This window comes from Poeciliopsis prolifica, unplaced genomic scaffold (genome assembly GCF_027474105.1).
Source record: "Poeciliopsis prolifica strain line A6 unplaced genomic scaffold, Auburn_PproV2 SCAFFOLD063, whole genome shotgun sequence".
Lineage (NCBI taxonomy): Eukaryota > Metazoa > Chordata > Actinopteri > Cyprinodontiformes > Poeciliidae > Poeciliopsis > Poeciliopsis prolifica.
The window spans coordinates 307,583-322,233 of NW_026562438.1; the positions used below are offsets into that span (position 1 = coordinate 307,583).

The 14,651-nt window shown below is 39.0% G+C and overlaps 1 pseudogene; it reads left to right on the forward strand.

Annotated features, from left to right (window-relative positions):
* The first annotated feature begins 5,620 nt into the window (after positions 1 to 5,620).
* LOC129379978 (golgin subfamily A member 6-like protein 7) lies at positions 5,621 to 14,651 on the forward strand (annotated as a pseudogene).

The window sequence follows — 14,651 nt, forward strand, 5'->3', positions numbered from 1 at the left end:
GGAGAGAACTTTCCCTCACCTTGTGTGGCTAGATGTTTTAAACCAAAATTGGCACAACCAGGTGAAGAAGCTGCACCAAACAGGTGAACCTTCATGCAAAAGACCGAGGGGGGAACACTTAAATCACCATGCTCCCACCATAAGAAGCGTAAATAATCCTGGTCTTGAGGTGTTACATGGAACTGATGAAACATACGCTCCACATCGCACATTACAGCCACTGAGCCTTTCCTGAACCTACAGAGTACTCCCACCAAAGTGTTTGTGAGGTCAGGCCCTGTAAGCAGGTGTTCATTCAGCGAAATGTCCTGATATTGTGCAGAGCAGTCAAAAACAACACGGATCTTGCCAGGCTTTTGAGGGTGGTATACCCCATGATGGGGAATATACCAGGCAGGGGAATTACAGATTTCCTTCTCCGGTATTTTCTCTGCATCACCACGTGCAATAATGTCCTCCATGAACCTTGCATAATCTGAGTAGTACCTTTGATCCCTTATGAATCTGCGTTTGAGACTGCTTAAACGTTGCATTGCACTTGACATGTTGTTGGGAAGATTTGGTCTGTCACTTTTGAAAGGCAGAGGCATTTCATAATGTCCATCTTGCTTTTGTTTGATTCCTTCATGCAGCTTTCTTAGGAAGCAGACATCTTCTTGTGAAATGCTTGTTTCTTCCACTGCTCTCTCTGTAAAATCTAATTCAAGTGCTTTGATTACATCTGGACCTGTTACTTCTTTCATCTGTGTCTTGCAGATGTAATGAACTTTATTCTTTAGCTTTGTGGTTGGCTCAGTCTCTGGTATTACTTGCTTTACAGTGATGCGATGACTTACTCCAATTACATCGCTGCCTGCATCACACAAATCACAGTAACTTATGATGCTCCAACCCAAATCTGTTTTCTGGGCATAAGGCTGGTTTTCTTCACCACATATGACTTCTCTGGGCATTAAAGCTTGTGTGCAATTATAGCCTAACAGGAGTCCTATCTCACAGTCCAATAGTGGAGCAATGTGTTCAGTGAGATGTTCCAAATGTGGCCATGACCTTGCTGTGTCTGGAGTAGGAATATGGCTACGATTGACAGGTAAAATCACGTGTGTAAGCAGCTGGCACAGTGAGTTTCTTTTTGGAAAACAATCCTCTTATTTGCAGAGCTTCAAGTTTTGTACATGCTACAGTTGTTTTCTTGGATGACATTGTAGATAATTTGAGATTAACCTGGGTTTTAGCTGTGTCCAGGTTGTTTGCTACTTCATTAAGAATAAAAGACGAATCACTCTGTGTGTCCAGCAGAGCATAGGTAAGTATTTCTTTGTGTGGCTCATTTTGTGTGGATACATAGACAGGTACTATTGCAGATGTCTGTGTGTTTCTACTTTCATGAGTCACTCTGTTAGATGTACTTTCATTAACTTTCGTTGTTTCTTGTGATTGTGTTACCTGTTCCTGGGTTTCCTTCCCTTCAGCTACTTCTTGTTCTTTAGGTTGTTCTTCTTTGTCTCGTGTCTTTGTCTTTCTTCGTGCAGACATGTGGGATGTTGTTTGAGCATGTGTTGCATGTCATCCGATTGCTGCAGTTCTTGGAGAAGTGACCACTGTTTAAACAGCCAAAACATAGTTTTTCACCTTGAATGAACTTGACTCTCTCAGTGACTGGTTTCTCAGTGAACTTACGACATTTGTGTAAGCTGTGTCCTGCTCTTTTACAAAATACACAAGAGATCATGCTTCTTTCTCTGGAGTTAGTTGTGAAGATGTTCGCTGTATTTTGCTTCTTATGAATGGGTGTAAGTAGAGACTTGATCTTTGGTTTGTCAAAGTCACTTTGTCTTATAGCTTCATATGATGTAATGGGATTACATGCAATACTTGCCTCCATTGACAGGAATGTTACAAAGTAACTGAAACGTGGGAACTGTCTGTGCTCTAACTGATACTCTGTAGCCTTTCGGTTCCATCTGTTGCTTAACCAGTCTGGCAGTTTAGCAGCAAGTCTTTGATTCTCTATTGCATCATTGAGGATGTTCAGGTTCTCATTGGTAATCATTGCAGATTGACAGCTTTGTAAGAAATCCACAAACTTTCTTAAGTCTGCACTGTTTTTACCTTGGAGCTTTGGCCATGTGTGCAACTTGTCCCTAAAGGCTTTTGCAATAACAAAAGGCTCTCCATAACGATCGTTGAGCATATTCCATGCTGCCTTATAAGAATCTTCAGAGCCAATCAGAAAATAGCCTTCTAAGGCTTCTTTAACACTCCCACCTACATACTTCTGTAAGAAAATATCTTTTCTGCAATGGGAATATTCTTTCTCTCTATTAGAGTCTGAAAAGATGCCTTCCAATGTTTAAACTTAAGTGGATCCCCACTAAATATTGAAGGCTCTGGAATTGGTAGCCTGTTAGCTGACATAGCTTCTGCCAAAACTTTTACAAGCTCACCTGTGCTCTCGTGAACGACATTTAACTGTGGTGGTTGATTGGCAGTGTTCTTCATCTCAGTTACCTGTATGTTTGCAGGATTCGGAGTGATTCTTTCTTGCTTTACTAAAAAGTAGTCTTCTTCATAAACTTGTAATTTTGCCTTTGCTGCATTGAGTCCTTTCAGATTTTCCAGTCTTTCAATTTTCTTTTTAAGTCCTCAACTGATCTTTTCCTTGCAGCACTTTCTTCTTGTTGTCTCTTTATCACAGCCGCCTTCTCCTTTTCTCTTTTTAACTTGCTTTCTGTTTCCTCTCTTTCCTCTTGATGGCGTTGTGACATCGCAGCAGCTTCTTGTTCTGCAGTTCTGAGTTTGTCTTCTTCTTCTATGGTTTGGATTTTTTCTCTAAATTTCTCTTGTTCAGCCATTATCTTAAGCACAGCCTTTGTGGCTTCATACTCTGCTGCAGCTTCTTGTCTTTTGACAGAGGAGCCATTAGAGATAACTGTACTGGGTTTAAAATGACTATGAACTGAGACACTACTTGAACTAGAAGATGTAAATATAGAACTGGCATCAGGCCAAACAATCTCCTCCTTATTTGTTCCCTCAACGTGGCACTGGATGTTTTGCAAAACTAACTTAGTCACTGATGTACATTTGTCTAATTTGGAACGCATATCATGAGGTGGTCCATCTATTGCTCTGTATTGATCATAAATATCATTAAGAGCGGCTAGTTCTCTTTGCACAATGTCCATGTGACCTTCAAGAATGTCAAATGGATCTCCTCTGATAACAGATTTTTTAGCAACTTTAATTAATGCTTTCCATCTGTCATAGGTACTTTCAAAGTGACGCTGCAGCCCCTTTAGTTTTTCTTTATGAAATTCTTTTCCTTTTTCCGTTAACATGCGAGATCTTTCACTTTACGTAGTTCTTCTTGCCCAGGTTGCTCTAAAGAGGTTCCATCTACTTGCTCTGCTTCGGCAGCTTGTCTGCACTGGCAACCTATTTCTGTTTCATTTGTTTCCAACATTTTACTTTACTTGAAATCTTATGGACTTCTTAATTGGTCAAAATTTCCTTTTAATTTAACTTAGATTAACTCTGAGCTTCGTTGCATTACTTCCCTTCTCGTTACTTTGTTGCGCTCTTGTTGTCAGGCTTCACACGGTTCCTTGTTGTTACTCCTTCCTTGTGTCACTTTCCAAACATGAACTTAAATGTCTGGCTTCTGGACCTCTTTATGAAGAAGCAACCGTTGAACGTGTGTCCGTTAACATTTGCAACTGACCGATCTTGATGCCCGTTAATATTGTCAACTGTCCAATCTTCGTGCCCGTTAACATTTGCAACTGACCGGTCATCGATGCGACGATGGGAAAATCGTGCAGCTCCGAGTTCGACTATCACTTCCACCTCTTCTTCTTTTATGGCAATTAAGAGTTCGTCGCACTGCTGGTGTGAAGTCAGCTTTAATGAAACTCTTTAAAGACGTTCTTATTACAGCTTCAGTTTCCCTGACACCAACACCACCGTCGAACTAAAACACAACGTAAACTTAGTGAGATGGTGTCAAGAATACAATATCGATATAAAAAATAACATAAAACATATAAACATACCTCGCTGGCTAACCCTTCCTTTTGAGGTAGAAATGAGGTCATTCAGTAAATTCTTACACTTAATCATGTTTCTTCATCTGCTTGCCAACGCGATGCTGTTATATCGCAAGCGTCTCTGGTAACCTGGTAACCAGACGCTTCTACATCTACTTCCTACCTTAAACCTTCAAAATAAGAGTCTTAACAAAAAACTATAAATAATACAAAATAAAATCTGTAAATTAAAACTTTGGCAGTAAAACCTCTTCTTAAAGCATTGCTTTGCAAAATGATTCTGTCCACGGCAATTTAAACACTGCTTACCATAAGCAGGACACTGTCTCACTTTATGCCTTGATCCACAGCGCTTACAGTTGATAATGGCTTCCTCTTGCAGCTGCCTGGTTTGTGCATGTCGTTTCTTGTGGCAGGACACCGCTCCCACTGCCGCTGCTCCATCACTGAACTGTGAAGTAGTTCCTGTTGAAAGTTCAGAAAATGTCCTCACTTGCTGCAGAGACAGTTCGCTTGCCCGACACATCTTTACAGCTGTTTCCAGGGTCAGCTCCAGTTCTCTCAGCAGTCTCTCTCTGAGCTTCCCGTCACGTTCAGACGATCTGATCTCTGATCATCGAGTCTTTCAGCAGGCCAAAATTGCATGACTGCGCTTTTACTTTCAGATCGGTCAGAAAGTTATCGAAGGGTTCATGCTGAGTCTGCATCCGGAACGAAACACGTATCTTCGTAGCATTCATTCTTCTTCGGTGAACAGTTAGCATCAAATTTACTCAGCACAACGTCCAACTTTTCTTTGTCTTCAGGTTCATCAAACACAAATGTGTTGTAGACTTCTAAAGCCTGCGCTCCCGCTATGGTCAGCAACATCGCTACCTTTCTTGGCTCCGGCTTTGTCTCCAAACCCATTGCGGCGACATACAGTTGAAAGCGTTGTTTGAAAGCACGCCAGTTTTCATCCACGTTTCCCGTCAGCTTTAAGCTCTCCGGTGGTTTCAGCTCCATGGTCGGCTTTTCAATTCACTCCTTCAGTTTACTCCTGACACCATGTTCTGTTCGTGCTTGATAAGAACCAGACGATGTGCTTCTTCTTAGATGCTTTTATTAAAGTCGCTCATACAAGTTGCACACAGGTGTCTCACTAATGACTGACTACTTCTGTTGTCCTATTCTTGACATTTGTGCAATCACCTATGTTCGCGACTGCCATCTAGTGGACATAAACAATTCATTCAATCATCACACACAGCACTCTTGGTTATGGAATGATGAGGCAATAGAAAACATTGCATTGTCAAAATTAGGAGTTAGAAAGATAACGTGGATTCAAAATTTAAAAAGGAATTAAACTTAAACTAGATTTGATGGACTTATTTAGCATTAACTTTAAAAGTAAACGTTAAATAATATTTTTCTATATTAATTAAAGCTTTATAATCTTTTAGTGTAATTCTATTCTACGCTTCCTGCCAGTGGGTGGCGGTAATGCACCATTTTCGTTGTTTGCAAATAACCATCGAAGAAGAAGTCAGCCTCGCAGTAAAGCCATTACTGAAGACTGATTTCTGTTTTCACAGGTGAGTTAAATGCACAAGTAAGCGATATATATTAATTTTAAAAGTGTCTTTAAGTCCAGGACAGTGTTTTATTGACAAAGATTCTATTTTAAGACATTTCTTTGTGTTAGAAGTGACTTTTTCTGCCGCTAGCTTAAATGCTAACTACCGTTACTATAAACAGGTTGCGAGTGATTGTTTAATTTCGGGCATGCGCACAACGCTGGAGAACAACAAACAAACAAACAACAACAAAAAAAAAAACGTTTACCTTCCGCTTCAAAACAATTCCGTTAACAAAATGAAACCTGGAGATGAAGCTATCATTAATTTTGGGCCGTTCGCCACAGCAAAGGGAAGATAACGCAGAAAACCGTTGAAGAACATCTCCAAACCACTCGTTCATTTTCTCGGTCCCTGTGTTTGCTACGCAATGCAGACCCGTTGCCATAGAAACAGTTACACTATTGTATCAATATTAAATAGTAAAAGCCGTGGCTTATGTATAACCCCAAATTAAAGCTGTTGCTAGTGGGTTTATCCTTTGTGCCCAGCGCAGCCCTAAAACCTTCAGTCCACCTGCTGATTGGACGCACTTCCGGTCTGTATAAATCACGGTCAGAGCGACAATCAGCTCCCAGATTGATTTATTCTCCATCTATTTAGGAACCAGTGAGGCCCATTGCTGTTTCCAGTAGGGTTTGTCATTAAGGCCGCTTCTGTGGGTTAAAGCAGGATGTAGTCTATGCCTCACTGGTTCCGGCCAGACGTCCGACTCCATGTGCTGCTTCATAACTTTAAACGCGTTGTCATTTTTCTGAGGCAACAGAAGAAGAGAGTTGAGCTGATTTTTAGAGCCTGATTGGGATTCTTCTGGGATTTCAAGAAAGATGCTCAGTGGGAGGAATGCTGCAGAGTAAACAAGGTTTTCAATTAGTAAACACAGATAAACGTTTATGTGACCTTTCAAATAAAATAACCTTGTTTATTAATACTAAATAAATAATGATGCAAACATTGTCATGTATAAAATGCTTTGTAATTATACTCACATTTGCATAAACACTAGCTCATACATTACAGAAACCTAAGAAACGAATGTTTCCAACCTGAAGTCTTTTTGTATCGATGCAGAATCAATCTGCTCAAGGTCATCAATAGTTCATAATATTACTCAAGTGATACAGTGCAGTAAACGTACTTGTATAAGCACAGTGACAAATTTGACTTCCTGAAAAGATGAGTGCAGGCATTCTGAAAAATCCTTTCCTGATGTAAAATATGACATTACTGGATAAGACATATTTACAGTTGCTTATTTTTTCATAGTTAATTTATTTTATTGATTTAAACTAATAAGTCCTTCCATAAAATATTCTTCAATGATTCTGAGCTATGAGAACATAATTCCTCTCTTTTTGAGGGAGAAAAAAAAAAGTTTTTATGAACATCAGTGAATATTACCGACTCCATCCACAGTGGAAGTTTTATGCTTTGTATCTTTTTATTTTTTCCAACACTGAAATATTCATGTTAAAATGTTCTTTAACTTAACGAGTTCCTTCTCTTGATAAAGGAGGACTTGATGAGATTTCAGGATTTCACTCACTCAATTTTATTTACACTGGTTAACAATAAAGAGGTGAAAACCCACAAAACACATACAAATTTCAAACATACATTTTAGAGATATTTAGTTTAAATTTTAGTTATAATTCCAACATTAACTTTAGACATAAATTTCTTTCACAATTTTTAACCAAATAGATATTTTATTTATTTATTGTCTCTCAAAAGATTTTTTTTAATATTTATTGAATTTTAAATATGCATTTAATAGAGCCAAACTTTAAAACCCAGCAATGCAAATTGTTCCTTCAATAAATTCTACATTTCTCTTACTCACATACAAAAGGAAAGCCAGAATACATTTTCAGTTGAGTCCAGTTAAAGTCTTACCGGTACTCCTTATTAGGTCCCATGAATTTGATCAGTTTGCCTTTGAAATGCTGCGTTGGGGACTGTGTCTGCCTTCCTCAGCTCTGCTGCAAAACCAGCCAACTGCTTGGATTCCTTATACTGTATTACCTGAGATTGTGATGCTACTGATTGGACCAGATTTCTTTCACCTGCTGAGAAGTGCTGCAGATAGGCACCCATGAACAGATCTACGCAACAGTACCAATGATCACATAGTCATTTCTTTTTCTGTTTCTATGCTGGCAGGACAAAGTTAATGTTTTATATCTGGCCTGATCACCAAATGATTATTTGCATTAGAGTGTAATCCCTTATTGAGTGAATAGATTTATTTTATAACCAAGGATAGGAGAATTGCAGAAATGTTTATGAGACAGAGTGAGAGCTAGCTTCTTGAACTTCTTGGCATGAAAGGTTTGCTCCAGAAGCAGACTTGTTTTCCAAAACTGTTTGAGTGAAGAAATAACCCCCAGAGCAGCGATAGAGATGCTGCGTCACAACCTGATGACTTTTCAAAATCGGAAGAAGAACCTGCCTGCTTTCCATGAGCTACAGCTGAGGTCACTCAAGCAGCTGTTGGACATTTTATAATATCTAAAGATTTATTTTTCCTGTGAAGGATGGAGGACTACAGCGACGACGAGGACTCTGCTACAGTCAGTGTCAGAAACGCCAATTATCCTCTGAAATGTAAGTGACTCGTCAGCATTTTACAGTTTTTGAGAATTAAAGACTAACAATACTACCCAAAAGCATTTCATACATTTTTATTCCCTCTATAGGAAGTTATAGTTTCTTAACATGGGCTGTATCAGGAGTTGTTTTTATGTCACATGTAAACCTTGAGCCTTAATATTTTTGTATGGTCTGAGGATTGTGCAATACAAACAAACTTCATTGACTAATCAATATCTCATTGACTTCATTGGGGTTTTTTTCAGCTAAAGGAGAGGACACATCAAAACTCTGGCGCTCTTGTCTGTTGATGGTGTGTTTGGGGTTGCTTTGTGCTGTAATGACTGCAAACATCATCTACAGTGAGTTTCATTTCAACAAAATATATTTTAAGTATTTTCCTTTATAACAAGTATTTAAAGGTTTAAAGAATTGGGACGCAAGGGTTCAGCAGTACGAGGAGTTCTGAGGGTTGACAAAAGTCAGGGACATTGAAGTGTTACCAAGAATCAGTTCAAGTTATTGCTGCCCATTATGTTGTTCGAAGGGTTTGAGAGAGAAACTGAAAAATTTTGATGCTCTCTGATGCAGCAGTTTCCCTGACTTTATAACAAATTTTTGTGTTTTGATAGTGAGTTTGACGACGACCGGTCAGCAGGAAAATGTCACAAGACTTGCAACAGAAAAAAAGCAACTGATTCAGGAACGAAAAATGATGGAGAAAAAGATTGAGAAGGTGAACCGAGACAGAGACTTGAGCCATGTAAGAACAACTCTTACCCGAAAGAGGCTTTCTCAAGACAGAGAGAAGCTGAAGAATAAAACAGAGGAACTTAACAAAGAGAGAGACGAACTGAGCAAAGAGAAAGAGGAGGTGAACAAACAGAAAGAGGAGCTGAGCCAAGACAGAAACAAGCTGAAAGATAAGACAGAGAAGCTGAACAAAGAGAGAGATGATGTGAGGAAAAAGAAAGAGAAGTTGAGCAAAGAGAAAGAGGAGATGAGCAAAAAGAAAGAAGAGCTGAGCAAAGAGAAAGATAAGCTGAGCAAAGACAAAAAGGAGCTGAGTAAAGAGAAAGAGGAGCTGAGCCAAAATACCAATGAGAATGTGGATCTCAGAAAAGAAAGAGAAACTGAGCAAAGAGAAAAATGAGCTGAGGAAAGAGGAAGATGAGCTGAACAAAAACAAAGCAGAGCTGAGCAAAGAGAAAGAAAAACTAAGCAAAGACAAAACAGAGCTGAGCAAAGAGAAAGAAAAACTAAACAAAGAAAAAGATGATTTAAGCAAAGACAAAAAGAAGGTGAGCAAAGATAAAAATGACCTGAATAAAGAGGAGGACCATCTAAAGAATTTAACAACAGAGCTGAGCAAAGAGGAAAATGAGCTGAAGAGAAAGACAATGGAGTGGAACAAAGAGAAGAATGAGCTGAACAAAAAGAAAGAACAGCTAAGCAAAAACACAATGGAGCTGAACGAAGAAGAAGAGAAGCTGAACAAAAGGAAAGATGAGCTGAAAAACTTGAAAGCAGAACTGAGCCAAGAAAAAATGTGCTGAGAAAGAAAACGATCAAAGAGATCGAGGAGCTGAACAAAATCAAAGATGATCTGAGCAAAAAGAGAGCAGAGCTGAGAAAAACAACAGATGAGCTGAGCAAAGAGAAAGACGAACTGAGTAAAGAGAAAAGGGAGCTGAGCAAAGTGAAAGACAAACTGAACAAAGAGAAAGATGATCTGCACAAAGAGAAAGAGACACTGAACAAAGAGAAAGAGACACTGAGCAAAGAAAAAAAGGAGCTGAGCAAAGAAAATGATGAACTGAACACAAACCGAGACAAGCTAAGCAAAGAAAAAAAGGAGCTGAACATAAAAAAAATGAACTGAGCAATAAGAGAAAGGAGGTGGACAAAGAAAAAGATGAACTGAATAAAAAGAAAGGCGACCAGGACAAAGTAAAAGCAGAGCTGAGCAGGAAGACAGAAGAGTTGAACAACGAGGAAAAGGATCTGAATAAAAAACAATTGGAGCTAAACAAAGAGAAAGAAGAGCTGGGCAAAGAGAAAGTGCATCTGAGCAAAGAGAAAACGAAGCTGGACAAAGAGAAACAGGAGCTGAACAAAAAGAAAGTCGATCTGAACAAAGAGACAGCGGGTCTGAACAAGGAGAAACAGGAGTTTAGTAAAAACAAAGCGGATGTGAACAAAAAGAAAGAGGAGCTAAACAAAGAGACTGTGAATCTGAGCAACAAGGCGGAGCAGCTGAACAAAGAGACAAAGGAGCTGAACGAAAAGAAAGCGGAACTGAACAAACTGAAAGCGGATCTGAATAAAGAGAAAGTGGAGCTAAATGAAAAGAAAGTGGAGCTGAATAAAGAGAAAGAAAAGCTGAGCGCAATAAAGAAGGAGTCGGACAATCAATGCAAAGAGAGAGATGCCCTGAAGACCTTCTACGACAACGTCATGAAATTTGAACGATTTCCAGTTTCAGAGCTGTGTCCTCTAGATAGTAATTATATTTCTGGATTACCTTTGAAACTCTTGGTTATTAATTTTATTTTTGAAATATTCAACTAAGTGTTTCAAGACACAGCTGACCATTATAATCAGATTATAATCACAGGTAGAGTGCTGAAGGTCACTTTCCTGACAACAAAGTGAGCCAGTAAAATTGATTCATTAGCTCCAGGTTAACAGCCAACTTTTGATTTCAGAGAATATTATTTTAGTGAACCCTGCGGTATGCCACTTCTGACTAGAATAATGTCTTAATTTAATCACCTTCCAATACTGATCCGCACTCTACCTTTAAAAGCTTTTTTAGAGGAATTTTGATAATGAAAATATTAAATAAGTCCACATGGATTTCTTCTAGAAATGTATTTTTTTCTTTTTGATATTTGACCAAAGTTTCACTTCATTATGCTCTTTCCCCTTGTCTAGTGAGACCAAAATGTCTGGATTGCAGGGTCGGATGGCTTTCCTTCAGGGGACACTGCTACTGGTTTTCAGATAGAGGTCATTCTTTGAATTTCTGGAACGTGTCTCGAGACTTGTGTCAGCATGATAGTGGATATTTGGCTATAATTGATGATCTGGAGGAGCAGGTAAAACATAACATCACCTCTACTCTAGAAATTTAAAACGAATCTGAAAGTTTCTGGAAGATTGATCGCTTGACAATACTGAATTGCCCATATAAATTGAATCAATACGACCTAATTAAATTTTTTAAGTGAGAATAGAAAACCAAAGAGGAGGAGGTGTTGCCCTAATACATGATGATTTCTTTAATTGCAAAAAATATTTTTAGGTCATTTGAACTCTTGAATATCTGGGAATTGAGGTAAAAAACCACAAACAAGGTCTGATACTAACTCTATGCAAAACTCCAATATATGTGGAAAACTTCTTTATTGGCTTTAATGGGCTTTTATGTGTTACATGCATCAATTATGATAGTTTCATAAAGTCTGCATTCTTGCTTTGTTGAAGCGCATACATGATGCTAGGAATGAATCTTGGCTCAATATCCATATGCTCCCACTAGCTCAGGTTATATCAACAAATAAGATCATCCACCATAACTACGCAGATGATACACAGCCAGTGATGGCATAGTTACCCTGAAAAAGTAACTGGATTACTGATTACTCCTTAAGAAGTACCTTAGCTAAATTACTGATTACTTGATTTGGTAAAGCGTTACTGACTTCACTGATGTCACCAGGTGACTCTGAACCCATCCAATCACTGAACAGATACTTAGAGCAGATAAATGTGAGGATGTGCCAAAACTTTCTGCGTGTTTCAGGAGTTTCCCTGCGTCAACCCAGCTCATTTCAATTGATGAATGATTAACAGGTATTTGCTGCACTGCAATCACCTGAATCAGGAGTACAAAGGCAAGGAGACATCTAAAATATGCGGGGCAGTCTGCCTTGAGGACCAGAGTTGGAAAACACTGATGTAGAATCAATGCACAGCTTCAGCTATTACATCTGGAAACCAGTGATCAGACTAAAACCTGTGAGCAGTGATGGACTCAGACCTGAACCTTCAGGGTCACATAAAGGCAGTCATAAAGTCGGCCTTCTATCACCTGAAGAACATCTCCAGGGTTAAAGGGCTAATGTCCCAACAAGATGTAGAGAAACCCAATCATGCGTTTATCTTTAGTCGCATTGATTGCTGCAACATTGTCTTCATAAGTCTGACTAACAAAATCAATCCTCCAGCTGCAGCTGATCCAGAACGCTGCCGCTGGCGTTCTGACTAAAACCAGGAAGATGGAGCACATCGTCCCAGTTCTACAGTTCCTCCACTGGATCCCTGCTGCTCAGAATAAACTTTAAAATACTGATATTAGTTTATGAATCACTGAACGGTTTAGCACCACATGAACCATCTGCTGCTGTATCAACCCTCCAGACCTCTCAGGTCGTCTGGTTCTGCTCAGCATCCCCAGAACCAGAACCAAATATGGAGAAGCACCTTTCAGCTTCTATGCACCACAAATCTGGAACAAACTTCTAGAAAGTTGTAAAACAGCTGAAACACTGAGTTCCTTAAAATCTAAAGAGCCAGCTGTTTAGAGTTGCTTTTGAAACATTATAAAAGAAACTATCAACATTTTGATTACCATTTTGTAACGATAGAGAAAATTGACAAAATGTAACGCTTCAGTTTTTAACTGTGTTCTATGACTGTATTTTTATGATGCAAAGCACTTTGAACTGCCTTGTTGCTGAAGTATGTTGTATAAATAAACTTGATTGATTGATTGAAGTAAAAGAGATTTATGACAGTCTGAAATGAAATCTGTTCACAGAAATTTATCGTCAAGCATGCCAAACCCTACGAATCTCAACACCAAGGATACTGGATAGGGTTACATCATAAACTCGCCGGATGGTTCTGGGTTGATGGACGTAAGAACGCTCTTGAGTAAGAACTATTATCCAAAAATATACATATTTAGAGCTACTGTGTGTAACTTTTATAGAAAATACATTTTCATATTTGTTGAAACGGCTATCATGTCCTAACAGTATGGTATCTAATAAAGATTAATAAGGTGTGAAAAATTTGGGCTCCTCTGCCTTCTCCCATTGCTCTGAGTGCTAACTGGAAACAACCAATCAGAGCCTGGAGGCGGGTCTTAGCGCTGTCAGTCACAACCTAGTGTGGCTGCTCTCTGCTACTGCTTTTGCCTATCAGCAGGTCCTGCTGTGATTGCTCAGGCTAGTTAGCATAGCAACTGATGGCAGTTTTCCTGTAACAGTAAGTTGTTTCTCTGCCATTAGCACAGTTAGCAGAAACTAAATGAGGTTGAGTGAAAACGTTAAGACCCTCCTCCTGGTGTAGCAACTGTCCCTGTAACTTTAAAGTTGGACTTTTGCTATGTTTGTGCGTCTGTTGATGGCAATGCCTTTGACTAGGCCATTATTGTAACATGCAATGAAACATTAAGTTGGTGAAGGCCTTCACTGGTTAAATCAGGGGTGATCAAGACAAAAGACCTGATTTGCAAACACATGCTGCCATGAAGAATTCTGTCCAGAGGGATGAATAATTTTTAGACTTCATCATTGGAAGTAGTTCCTTATGTTGAATTTGGATCAAATATTTTTGTTTCATTAGGTTTAGTTACATTTGTGTAGTGTTACTCATTTCTTGAAACATCTGAGAAAATCCTAAGTTGCTGTTGTAGTTGAGTAATTTTAGATTCAACAGTAGAAACAAGGACATTTACGGTGCGGAGGTGGCGCTGGAGTAAACGCTCGACCCGTGTATAGACGCAGCTATCACAGGTTTGAGGTCCAACCTGTTGACCTTTGCTGCATGTCTTTCTTCTTTCTCACAACCCAAATAAAGACGATTAGATCCAAGATTATTCTTTAAAAGATTGGATCTTTGGTAAAGCATTTAGAGCTTTAAAATCCAAGTTTTCAAGTTTGTAAACTTTACTACAAGACTTATTTACTACAAGTCTAGTTTCTTTGCAAGTGTGTCTTTATTTACATTGAGACAACAACGCATGCTGACAGTTTTCAGTTTGATGTTAATAAGCTGCTGAACAATTTTTATTTTACAAATGTTCTGAGGTTCATGTTTCTGTCTCAAAGCTTCTGGACAAAAGAGGTCCCCCATTCTTCGGGAGCAGCTCTGCATATGCCACAAAGAAAAGCCAAAGAGAGCTGGAGAGCAGAAGACAAGGCAGTGAAGCACAGATTCATCTGTGAGCATCCTATGACTGTTTGGCCCTACAACTAACACTGTTCTGTTAAAGCTTCAGCGAGGAATACTCAACTGTGTCATCATTTTTTTGACAAATGTCATGAATGAAAGCACAATGTCTGTAGGTTAAATCCCACATTAAAAGATTCAATACAGA